Below are 13,721 nucleotides of genomic sequence, written 5' to 3'. Positions count from 1 at the left end.
ATGATGCAGAATGTTGTCCTTTGGCTTATTCATATTGATATGGAGCTAGTCCTCCAAATTCTCAAGGAGCTCTTTTATAGTTTCAAACAGTAAAACTGCTCCAAAAAACTGTAAAGCCTGAAGAGAAAGAAAGGAAAAAATCAGCCACATAAAGGCTAAGGATTTTTTTTACTACATGGCAGTCAAGATAAAATTAGGTGAAAGAATGCGTTTCTGGGCACAAATAGCAGTTTATTCCCTAAAGTTAAGAACCTCATAGTGAAATATAAGTAGGGAACTATAACTACCATTTTATTGTCACCTCATTAGCAAATCAGGTTGATATCAGTGCAAGAATAAACACGGGAGCCTTTGAGCACAGATATTAATTTACTTCTTTATACCCCCACCATGTCCCCAAAGATCTGAAGCGTCTAAACATTATTGAGAAAATAACTACCTTTTTTTTCAGGAATTTGGCACCTAACACAATTGCATTTAGCAGTGTGGATATGAATGAAATACACCAAAAATGCCCAGTGAATAATTCACATATGTAGTCTCTGTAATTTGTTAAATCCTCTGTGCCTCTGGAAAACTCCAGGAAATAAAATAACTGAAAGGGTTTGAGGGTTGACACTGAAAGGCACTGCATCATATGTCTCCATGAGGAATCAACAACTCTCAAGGTAAATACACACGTTAGTTTTAAGTTACTACTTTACTTAGCCTCTTTCACTTAATCTCTTCCTTGCTCCTTTACTCTTACTCTCTCCTCCTCCAAATAAAGTCTTGTTTTTAAGTACAGAATAAATGAACTTAATAAATTAACCTTCAACCTCTGTGATCTACTATCACAAATTTAAAGATATTTCACAGAGTTTTGACCATAAAACATAGGTTAAAAAGGATATTCTTTTTCATGTAGTAAAAATGGAGTATGCAGCTGTATATTTAGCTTGGTGGGTGGCTACCTTACAATGGTACTTCTTTCCATTTCTATTAATGGAAAGTGCAACCTACACATGCTGTAAGAGAGGTATTCCTTGGTCTGCCTTCCTTCACCTCTGGACTTAAATTTCTGTATTCTCTTGAATACAGAATCTAACTCCTACTGCTGCAACTGTGATGTCTTTTGCTGACAGGAGAGTGACAGCTTGGGACCTGTATGTATGTGGCTTGGTTTCTTTGGGTCGTGATTATTCTCAAACTGTTTTACTGTATTTGTCACTGTGACACTGCACTCATTTTAATCATTCCTATATTCCAAAGATTTTGAAAAGCCTGCTCAGATAGAGTAATGAGAATAAAAACAAAAATAAACAAGTGGGACCTAATTAAACTTAAAAAGCTTTCGCACAGCAAAAGAAACCATAAACAAAATGAAAAGACAACCCTCAGAGTGGGAGAAAATATTTGCAAATGAAGCAACTGACAAAGAATTAATATTCAAAATATACAAACAGCTCATGCAGCTCAATATCACAAAAACAAACAACCCAATCCAAAAATGGGTGGAAGACCTAAATAGACATTTCTCCAAAGAAGACATACAGACAGCTAACAAACACATGAAAAGATGCTCAACATCACTAATCATTAGAGAAATGCAAATCAAAACTACAGTGAGGTATCACCTCACACCAGTCAGAATGGCCATCATCAAGAAATCTACAAACAATAGATGTTGGAGGGTGTGGAGAAAAGGGAACCTTCTTGCATTGTTGGTGGGAATGTAAATTGATACAGCCACTATGGAGAACAGTATGGAAGTTCCTTAAAAACCTAAAAATAGAATTACCATATGACCCAGCAATCCCACTCCTGGGCATATACCCAGAGAAAACCATAATTCAAAAAGACACATGCACCCCAATGTTCATTGCAGCACTATTTACAATAGCCAGGACATGAAAACAATGTAAATGTCCATCAACAGAGGAATGGATAAAGAAGATGTGGTACATATATACAATGGAATATTACTCAGCCATAAAAAGGAACAAAATTGGGTCATTTGGGGCTTCCCTGGTGGCGCAGTGGTTGAGAGTCCGCCTGCCGATGCAGGGGACACAGGTTCATGCCCCGGTCCCTGAGGAACCCACGTGCCGCGAAGTGGCTGGGCCCATGAGCCATGGCCGCTAAGCCTGCGCGTCCGGAGCCTGTGCTCCACAACGGGAGAGGCCACAACAGTGAGAGGCCCGAGTACCGCAAAAAAAACAAAAAAAAATTGGGTCATTTTCAGAGACGTGGATGGACCTAGAGAGTGTCATACAGAGTGAAGTAAGCCAGAAAAATATCGTACATTAACACATACATGTGGGATCTAGAAAAATGGTATAGATGATCTTATTTGCAAAGCAGAAATAGAGACATGGCCGTAGAGAACAAACGTATGGATACCATGGGGGAAGGGGGGGTGGGATGAATTGGGAGATTGGGATTGACATATGTACACTATTGATACTATGTATAAAATAGACAACTAATGAGAACCTACTATATAGCACAGGGAACTCTATTCACTGCTCTGTGGTGACCTAAATGGGAAGGAAATCCAAAAAAGAGGGGACATATGTATACATATGGCTGATTCACTTTGCTGTACAGTAGAAACATAATATTGTAAAGCAACTATACTCCAATAAAAATTTTAAAAAAAGAAATAGTGAAAATAAATATTTGGAAAAGTTATTGTTGAAAAAAAAAAAAAGACTATCCCTTCAAAGTCCTTGCTGCTCTTTAGTTTATAAACTGAAATTGATGATTCATCTATTTCAGTAGTTCTTAACATAGGGTGCAAGAATAGAATCACCTGTAGGGATTTTAGAAAATATATGTGATGATTTCTGAATGGGGCCCATATATCAGAATGTGTATTAATCTTCCCTCACCCCTCTCCAGGGTGATGCTACTGAGCCTTCAGGACTGAGAATCACAGAGCTATTTACACAACTGTCTTGTGCTGTTTGGAGGGGTAATGCAGCCTAATTGTGTAATAGACCCCGTAGCCAATCTGTCTGGCTTCAAACCCTGGCTGCTACGTTTTCCCAGTGTGACTTCAGGCAAGGTTCTTAGCCATTCTGATCCTCAGTTTCCTCATTTGTAAAATGTGGATAGTGGTAATAATAGAACATACATCATACATGTAAAACAACCAGCATAGTGTCTGGCAATAACATGTAGTATAAAAGTGTATTAATAAATATTTGATTCTCACTCCCAGTATTTTTTTCATTTTAAAATTTCTCCCAAATGTTAAGGAGAGCCTTATTTATCTGTACGTGGTCTATGCATTTTAAGTGGTTAACAATCTGCTGTTCCTAAATAAAACACTAAAATTTTCTACTGTTTCCTTGTTTCATCCCTGTAATCACTTAGCATGTGCTTAAGAAAATCCAACTAAATAATTATACTATTTAATTAAAATTTGATTATTTATACCCTCACTTTATTCCAAAAGGGCTTGGGCAGGTTCTTATAAAATACATATATGACATAACAAGCTAAAAGCAGAGGAAGACAAATTAACCTTTTAAGTTTGGCTCCCAAGAAGGCACCCTATAAGGTCCTGTACTCTTTTAGTTCAGACCCACATCATTCATTCAAGGCTAAATTCATACCAGACGGATATTTTACACTATCTGCACAATAGCTTTCCTGGTAACACAAGAAACAGAAAGATGATTTTTATTATTGCTATTTTCATAAGCAGGAAAATTTAGGCTCTAAAAATGAAGCAAATTATTCTAGATGATTTTATAGGTTAGAAACATTGAAATACCAATATTCAGATGCTATTTGTTTTACCTAAAATGGCTTAATTTATATAATAATGTTAGATAAAATATAAAGCCTTTAAAAATACCTGTTAGACATTACTGCCCCATAGAAGACAATGGTTCACATTCAACTGTCCAAAGAAATGAGCTTAAAATGTGTGTCAAATATGGCATTTATTTCCATTTCTATGATCTACTTTTATCAAAGCATGCAACTGCTTGTGGTTAGCTCTTAAGTCTATAAAAGGAGACTAATGAGAAGTTGAGAAGTTTGGCCTAGCAGTCACCCACAATCTCCTCTGGACATCCTTCCCCACTGTTGTCAAACAGCTGTCACAAGTACACCCTCCAGCCCCATCTGCAGGGCATCCATCCTGGACGGCTGCCTGCAGGCAGATAGGTTAGTGTGTATTTCCCTCAGCAGCCAGAAAATGTGCAGAGTTCTTGCGGACTAATCCACTAAGACAAGAGAAAGAGAAAATAACTGTCAAGGCTAAATTTGTTAGAAAGCCACTTAGTGTTTCAACACTATTACTGTCAGGCTTGATTGCGGTAGCATTTCATTCTCTGTGTCAGAGGAGCCAGGTTTGAGATAGTGCACATTAGTTACTGACGATGTTAAACTCTTCAGGATTGTTTTCTTGGTGAATCTATTTCAAGACTAAAAATTTCCAGGGATCTTAAAAGTTACGGTGCCTCCCAGGACTTCCCAGGAGAATTCATGTGTATTAGTGTATATGTAATGTTCCCCCTCCCAGATGGCCAACACTGATCTTAATCTCACTGAAAATGATAGGTTGGCAGGAAAAGTTAGAATCTGAGGTGAAAGTCTCCGGGTTATTCTAATTTTAGTTTTGATCTTAAGTTTTAGTGTCTTATATTTCAGGCTGATAATTTTTACTTATATTCTTACCAATCCATTCTGAAGGGTGAAGGATGTTAGAGCATAGAAACCCAATCTGTGTTTTGTATTCAGCACACAGACAACTATAGCTTTTAATTTCTTTCTTTGGCTTCAGGGTAACTGGTGGGTTGTACTTAAAGATATAATTATCCTTCCTTACATGCCACTCACTGCTTTATAAGATAGCTGTCATCACCAGAAGCATTGTTCATTCACGCATTGGTTACTTATTGACTGATTACTAGGTACATGATCCTGGGGTAGGTATTTTGGAGAATACAGAGAACAACAACAAAAATTAAATGGTAGTGGGGAAAACATGGATTTTCATGCCTGATCTGGGTTTGAATCTCAGCTCCATAATTAATTTGTTGTAAAATTCTCAATTATTTTCCTTTAATCTGTTTGTCTATCCTCACGCCAGTTCCACACTGCCTTAGTTACTGTAGCTTTGTAGTACTGAAATCCGGAAGTGTGAGTTTTCTAGCCTTTTTTTGTTTTTTTTTTTGCTATTTTGGTTCCCTTGAATCTCCATATGAATTTTAGAATGAGCATGTCAATTTCTGAATAAAATGTCAACTAATATTTTTGATAGGAATTGTGTCGAATCTGTAGGTCAGTTTGGGGAGTATTTCCATCTTAACAACATTGAGTCTTTCCATCCATGAACAGGTCTTTCCATTTATTTAGGTATTCATTGGTTTCTTTTAATGATATTTTGTTGTTTTCAGCTTACTTACGTTGCACTTATTTTGTTAGATTTATTCCTAAGTATTCTTTTTGATACTATTATCAATAGAATTGTTTTCTTAAGTTCATTTCCTAGTTAATTACTAGTGTATATTAATATAAATGATCATTTTTATAAACTGGTTTTGTATCCTGCAACCATGCTGAACTTGGTTATTAGTTCTAATTGTGTGACATAAAAATCATGTAACTTTCAAATAGAGATGGTTTTACTTCTTCCTTTCCATTCTGGATACTTCTATTTCTTTCTCTTATCTAACTTCCCTGGCTAATACCTCCAGTTTAATGTTATACAGAAGTGTTAAGAGTGAACATTCTTATTTTTGATCATTGAGAGAAAACATTCAGTCTTTCACCATTGAGTATGATGTAAGCTGAGGTTTTGATTTTGTTTTTGTTTTTTTGTAAATGTCCTTTATCAGGTTGAGGAAGTTCCCTTCTATTCCTCATTTGTTGAGTGTTTTTTATCATGAAAGCATTGTGGATTTTGTCAAATGCTTTCTGTGACTCTATTGAGATGATCATGTGGCTTTTATCTTTTATTTAGTTAATATAGTATATTACAATGATTGATTTTCGTATGTTGAGTCCATCTTTCATTTCTGGGTTAAATCCCATTTGGATATTTTTATTTTTAAACCATTGGTCTAGAGCAATATTTCCCCAATATAAGCTTCAGAGCAATAATTCCATTGGATGTTAATAGCTGCTCCATGAAAAAAGAGTTACATTAAGTAAATTTGAGAAAAGCTGCATTAGAGTTAAATAGGTTTCTTTACAGCATACTATCTCAGAGACTATAATATACTAATACACTTTGCAAATCTCCAAGAGGGAGGTATGGTATGCCATGTTTTATAAACTTGTCTGGCAAGAGCACTTTGTGAAATTAATTTTCCATCAAATACATCTTGAAAAATATTGGTCCCAAGAATTTTTTAGTTGGTTTTTTTTTAGAACTAGGTGTCTCTCTTTTTCAAAAAAAATTATTTATTTATTTGGTTGCACCAGGTCTCTTAGTTGTGGCAGGCAGCCTCCTTAGTTGTGGGAGGTGGGCTCCTTAGTTGCGGCTCATGGGCTCCTTAGTTGTGGCATGCAAACTCTTAGTTGTGGCATGCACGTGGGAACTAGTTCCCTGAGCAGGGATCGAACCTGGGCCCCCTGCATTGGGAGCATGGAGTCTTAACCACTGCGCCACCAGGGAAGTCCCGGTCCTAAGAATTTTGATTAAATTTCTTTAGCATGTAATAGTGACCTAGAAAAGCTTAAAACTGACAGGATCATCAATTTTTAAAATTATCTATTGCTGTCTAGAAAAATTCATTCAACATACAATAAATATTCACAGAGTGTCTATTATGTGCCAGGTACTCTTCTAGGCACTGGAAAAGTAGCAATAGGAAAAAATGACAAAAGAAATCTCTGCTCTGTGGAGTGTACATTCTGGAAGAGAGGCAAACAATGACATAAAAATTATGCAAATCATAAGATATGTTAGAGAGTACTATATATTACATAAAAAAGAAAAATCAAGTAAGCTCCTTGACACCAGTCTTGATGATGATTTCCTGGATTTGACACTGAAAGCAAAAGCAACAAAAGCAAAAATAATCAAATGGAACTACATCAAACTAAAAGGCTTCTGCACAGCAAAGGAAACCATCAATAAAACGAAAAGGCAGCTTACTGAATGACAGAAAATATTTGCAAATCATGTATCTGATAAGGGGTTAATATCCCAAATATGTAACTCATACAACTCAACAGCAAAAAACCCCAAACAATCTGATTTAAAAATGGGGTGGGGGGAAGGATGACCTGAATAGATATTTTTCCAAGAAGACATACAGATGCCGAACAGGTACATGAAAAGTTCACCAATTATCAGGAAAATGCAACTTCACCAATTATCAGGAAAATGCAAACCAAAACCACAATGAGATATCACCTTACACCTGTTAGAATGGTTATTATTTAAAAACCAAGAAATAATGTTTCTAGGTACTTTTGCCATAAGCATCTTTGCCACAAGCATTTTTGCTACATAACTAGTTGGCTGTAAGGCAACTTTGCTGTAAAAGATAAAATAACTGGTTGATAGCTTTGTTTGACATACAAAAAGCATGACAGATGATGATGATTTTACACCAAGAATTGGTTTTTTATTTTGAAACACACTACATGGGAGGAGAAAGAGGCAAGGTCCACATTTCCCATAGAATTTTGTAATGTCTCTCAATGGACATGTGACATAATATTCCAAGAACAAACAACAGTGTGGAAGGCTTTCACAACACAATACAAAGCTCAGTTATAAATATGCATTCTAGTATTTGGAAAGTCTATCTTAATGAAGGAAGAAATTTTAGTGAAAAAGAAAAAGTGTGATGCTCAACAAGGAGAAGGATCAACAAGCAAAAAAAAAAAAAAAAAAAGAAAGAAAAAAGATACAAAATACTATGAAAAAAAAGACTTTGAAGACAAGTGCTTAGGTACAAACCACAAAATAAAACAAGTTATTTTTACAGTATTGCCAAGAATCTTCACAGATTTTAAATGTATTCAAGTATTTTGTATTTTGCGATAGTCTTTTTAATTTTATTATTCATTTTTGATGTTTCCTGTTTATGTCCCTTTTAATGTCCCTCTTTTATTTTTTGTTATTTTAACTATTACGGCAAAACTGCCTTGTGGCTAAGTAGTTATGTGGCGAAAATATTTCCAGCAAGAATGCTTGCGGCAAACACGTCTACAGCAAAGATGGTTATGAAGAAACTACCGGACGTGGAAATAGCAAGTGTTGGCGAGTATGTGGAGAAAAGAGAAACCTTGTGCACCATTGGTGGGAATGTAAGTTAGTGCAGCCGCTGTGGAAAAAAGTATGGAGGGGTCCTCTTAAACTTAGACATAGAACTACCACGTGATCCAGCATTTCCATTTCTCCGGTATTTACCTGAAGAAAACAAAAACACCAATTCAAAAAAATATGTGCACCCTCATGTTCACTGCAGCATTATTTACAATAGCCAAGACATGGAAACAACTTAAATGTTAATTGACAGATAAATGGATAAAGAAGATATGGTATTATACATACAATGGAATATTATTCAGTCATTAAAAAAATGGAATCCTGCTATTTGCTACAACATGGATGGACCTTGAGTGAATTATGCTAAGTGAGGTAAGTCAGACGGAGAAAGACAAACACAATATGATTTCATATGTGGAATATTTAAAAACACAAGCTCATAGACACAGAGAACAGATTTGTGTTTGTCAGAGGTGGGGGGTGGGGGCTGGCAAATGGGTGAAGGGGCTCAAAAGGCACAAATACAGACTTCCAGTTATAAAACAAATAAATCACGGGGATGTAATGCACAGCATGGGGACTGTAGTTAAAAATAGTGTGTTCCATATTTGACAGTTGCTGAGAGAGTAGATCTTAAAAGCACTCATCACAAGAAAACAAAAATTGGTAGCTATGTGTAGTAATGGATGTTAATAGACTTCTTGTAGTGATCATTTTGCAATATATACAAATATCAAATCATTATGTTTTATACCTGAAACTAACATAATTTTATATGTAAATTACACCTCAATTTAAACAAAGAAAATGAAAAATTGGCTTAAGAGCTTTTGGAAATTCTGTGTAGGAGGATGGGAAACACAATGAAATATTTATAGGACATTCAGGCTAAAGTGGACTGATTGAGAGGGAAGGTGGTAGGAGCATTCATTGCCTCTTATCTGGATTACTGCAGCAGATCCTAACTAATCTCACTCCTTCAACTTTTGCTTCTTTCCCCCACCCCATGGGCTGACAGTTGTCTCTGAGTGTGTGTAGGGGAGATGGAGGTCTAGATGATGGGGAGTAGGCAAAAGTAAAAGCAGTGAAATTAGCTAGGGGTCTATTTCAGTAATCCAGGTGAGAGAGGATGGAGGCTCAAACCAGCAGTGAAGTGTTCATATTCTGGATATTCTGAATATAGAGTCAACAGGATTTCCTGGATAAGAGAAGAGAGAAGCTTGGATAAGAGGTATGAGAGAAGGAGAGAAGTCAAAAATGACTCTAAAGTTTTGGTCTTTGTGCAACTTTGGGATAAAGTTTCATCAACAGAGAAGGGAAGACTTCCCATGGTGCAGTGGTTAAGAATCCACCTGCCAATGCAGGGGACACGGGTTCAAGCCCTGGTCCAGGAAGATCCCATATGCCTCGGAGCAACTAAGTCCATGCGCCACAACTACTGAGCCTGCACTCTAGAGCCCACGAGCCACAACTACTGAGCCCACGTGTCACAAATATTGAAGCTGGCACGCCTAGAGCCCATGCTCCACAACAAGAGAAGCCACTGCAATGAGAAGCCTGTGCACTGCAACGAAGAGTAGCCCCCACTCGCCGCAATTAGAGAAAGCCCGCACGCAGCAACGAAGACCCAATGCAGCCAAAAATAAGTAAATAAGTAAATTTATTTTAAAAAAATACAGAGAAGGGAAAGTTTATGGGCAGAGCAAGTTTGTGAAAGAAAGTCAAGATTTCAGTTTTGGAACATACTGCACTTACAATTTCTACTTTTATATATGCTAACTCAGTGTAGGAATTAAGACACATGGTCTCTATTGTTGACTTGATGAGGTACATCTTTTACTTAATACCAGTAGAGACACCAATGTGCCAGTACTTTACATTGTGAATAGCTAAAGACACGAGAAAAAAGCCAGAATTAAATAGATGCTATTTATACTACCTATTCTTTCATTTGTATCCTCTCCCCCACAGTTTTCCAAAAAAATTGACTGGTTTTTAGAATTTGTCTTTTTTTTTGTAGACTAAGGTGCTTGCTTATTTTTTGATCCTGTTTTACCAACCAACCAGCCAACCCGGCCCACAAATAACAACCAAAAACAAAACAAAGAAAACAACAAAACTCCTCCATTTGTCTTCTTACGGAGTTATCATTCTCCAGTCTTCTGCTTTTAAAATGCACATCCAGGGCTGACGCATAACTGTGAATTAAATAGACTACTTTCCTCCAGCAATTGAAGAGGTGACGGAAACAACTAGGAGAGCACTAGTGACTGAGGAGAGGAAACTATAGTCTGCAGGGTACAGATTATCCAGAGGAGGGTGGCACTGTTGCCTGTCATCCTGGGCATATCTTGGGCTATATTTCCCAGCTTCCTTTGAAGTGAGGTGTGGCCACGTAACTGAGTTCCAACCAGTGCAATATGAGTAGAAGTGGCCTGGTCTACTTCCAGGCCTGGTCCAGGAAACCACTCCACTTGATGATATTTATTCCATCCCATTTTGATTAGCTGAAGACTAGCCTGACATATTGAAACAACATGTTGAAAATAATGGATCCAAAACTGGAAGAAACCTGGGTCTCTGAATTCTGCTCAAAGAAGACCATCTGTCAACCAAGAATTCCCATTTTGGACTTAATATGAGTGGGAAATAAATGTTTACTGTATTTGAGCTATCATACATTTGTAAGTTTATTTGTTATAGCAGCTAATGGTCTCAAAATTAATGCAAAGAGAGAAACAGAGGTTCAAAAGCACACTTACTGCTCACATTTCCCTATTTAGCTCTCCAGTTTGTAGCCAATTATTATTATTATATTTTTTAAAATTTACTTTCCATTTATTTTCTGTGCATGTACTTTTAAACAGTTAAGATCAATCAGGGCAAATAGATTATATCTGGAGCCAATTATTTCCTTCAAATGTCCTATAAGCCTATAGTTTGAGGAGTGGAATTACAAGTGCATACCTTGTAATGTAGGGCTTCAACTAAGCTCATGGAACATTCCATATACTATAATACTGACTTAAGCATGAATTTAAAGATACAAATCTTTGAGGCTTGAGAAATTGGCAAGCATTACTGAGATATTCAGTTTTCCCAATTTGATTTGCATTGCCAGCTAAATCTGTTTACTGAGTGCATGGTGGCATTTAGAGATCTAATTCAATGCTCTATTTGAAAATTTCTGATCATGCTTTTGGATCATAGCCTTTCTCAAATATTACATCCTTTCTAGGACAGTATTTATTATGGAAAAGTTTTCTTAGAAGTTTTTCACATTTTTAATATATCCATTCCTTGGCTTTAGAGGCATAAGGGTAAATACTACATTTTCAAACTTCATTTACACATGTCCTTAAGAGAAAAATAAATTTGTTTTCAACATGGGAGACATCTTCTGCAATGACTCCATGTTAAACATACATTCTTTAAAATAAAGTACAAAATTACAAAAGTGTGGAATTTCTAACCTTGTACTGAGAGGAAAAATATAAGTAAATTAACTTTCTATAAGGAAATGAAAATATTTGAAGATTTTATCTACAAATTTAGATACCTAGAGTAAAAATCTTCTGATATTTAAACTCTGGCTTAGTTTCTGTGAAGACAGATACTACCTGGTATACTATAATAATACATGAATATTGGCAAGCTCCCCTTCCTCAAATATCTCCTCTAAGTAGGTGACACAGGGTCTCAAATGTATCTATGTCTTGCAATACTCCCAATAGCAGTAGCAGTAAAAAAAATAATAATAAAGATAAAGTTTTATTGAGCACTATCATGTGTCAGGGACTATGTAAAGCACTTTTTATGAATCTTTTAAGGTAATTCTCACAAGGACTCCATGAAGAGGCAAATATTATTTTCTACTTTCCCAGTGAGGAAGCTGAAGCACGGATAAGTTTAATGACTTGTTCAAGGTTATATTTAGTACGTGAGAGAGCTAGGAACTGAACAATTTGGCAGTCTGGCCCCATAGCCAATGCTCAATATTCCTGGAAAGGCTAACATATTAAGTCCCTTTCATTAAATGCAAATCAATTCATCATTTTTATTAATGATAGCACATATAAGGTGTTAAAATAATAATGCAAGAAATTAAAAGGAGAAATTACTATTACTTATCTCTATTTTAATACATGTAGTTATTCTTATGGTTATATAAGTATAGTTAAACTTATAGTACTTATTATGAGGAATATAGTACTTACACTAGTACATTAGTACTATATACTATATATAAAACCAAATCATGGTTTAAATATTGGAAAGTTTTAAATTTATTGTTACCTAAAAATGTAGCCAAAACTTTAAATGTTGGAGATATATATCATACACACATATATACTATACTATATGCTAATATATTAAATAAACTATAAATCATATAAATAATCAGTATGAAATACAATTAAATGAAATATTAAAAAACATTACTTTGTACTAATCTGGAAAAAGCTCAGAAACATATGACATACAATAGATAAAGTGCTGGTGACATCTTTAAAAATGAGCTTTTTTGGGGGGACATTAAATGGTTTAATGTCCTTGCATATCTTCAAGGTGGTAAATATATTAATATTTATGTTAATATTAAACTATAATAAGTCAAAGATACATATTTAATTTCTAGGACAAAAATGAGCTTCTTGAAGGCAAGTCTTTTTAAAAATCTCCAACGCTAGTCCAGTGTCTGGCATACAGTTCAAATAAATGAATAACTATTAAAGAGTTGTATTAGGCAGGGTTCTCCAGAAAAACAGAACCAACAGAATATATACAGATACATATATATAGGAGATTTATTATAGGAATTGGCTTTACGCAGTTATGGAGAGACAGGAAAGCTGGTGGTATAATTCTGTCTGAGCCCAACGGCCTGAGAATTAGTGGAGCTGATTTATAAGGTCCAGAGCTGAGTCATAAGGTCCAAGAATCAGGAGCTCTGATGTCCAAGAGCAGGAGAAAATGGATATCCCAGCTCAAGAAGAGAGAATGATGCCTTCCCTTTACCTTTTTGTTCTATTCAGGCCCTCAACTGATGGGATGATTCCCACCTGCTTTGGTGAGGGAGGATCTCTTTTCTCAGTCTACTAATTCAAATGCTAACCTCTTCCGGAAACAGACACACCCAGAAATAAGTTTTACCTGGCCTTCCCTTAGCCTAGTCAAGTTGACACATAAAATTAACCATCACAAGAGTGTTTCCAAGTGAAGGTCCATTTAGACCTGCTTCACATCAATGAATACTAAAAGTGATTAATCATCTAACAAATTTATTATCTATATTAATTTATAAATAGTTTTAATAGTTCTAAACTAGGTCTTGTAATGAGTTCCTATCCCTATAAAAGTTGATCTTTTGATCTATAAATTTTTTACATTATTAATCTGATTATCAGCCATTTTCTTCATAGTTCAAAAAGTCAGTGATATACTAGTTCAAGTCAAATAATCATGGTTCCTAAATTGGTAGTTTGGGAATTAA

Source organism: Pseudorca crassidens, chromosome 4 (genome assembly GCF_039906515.1).
Source record: "Pseudorca crassidens isolate mPseCra1 chromosome 4, mPseCra1.hap1, whole genome shotgun sequence".
Classification (NCBI taxonomy): Eukaryota; Metazoa; Chordata; class Mammalia; order Artiodactyla; family Delphinidae; genus Pseudorca; species Pseudorca crassidens.
Note: the sequence above shows the minus strand (reverse complement) of the source record.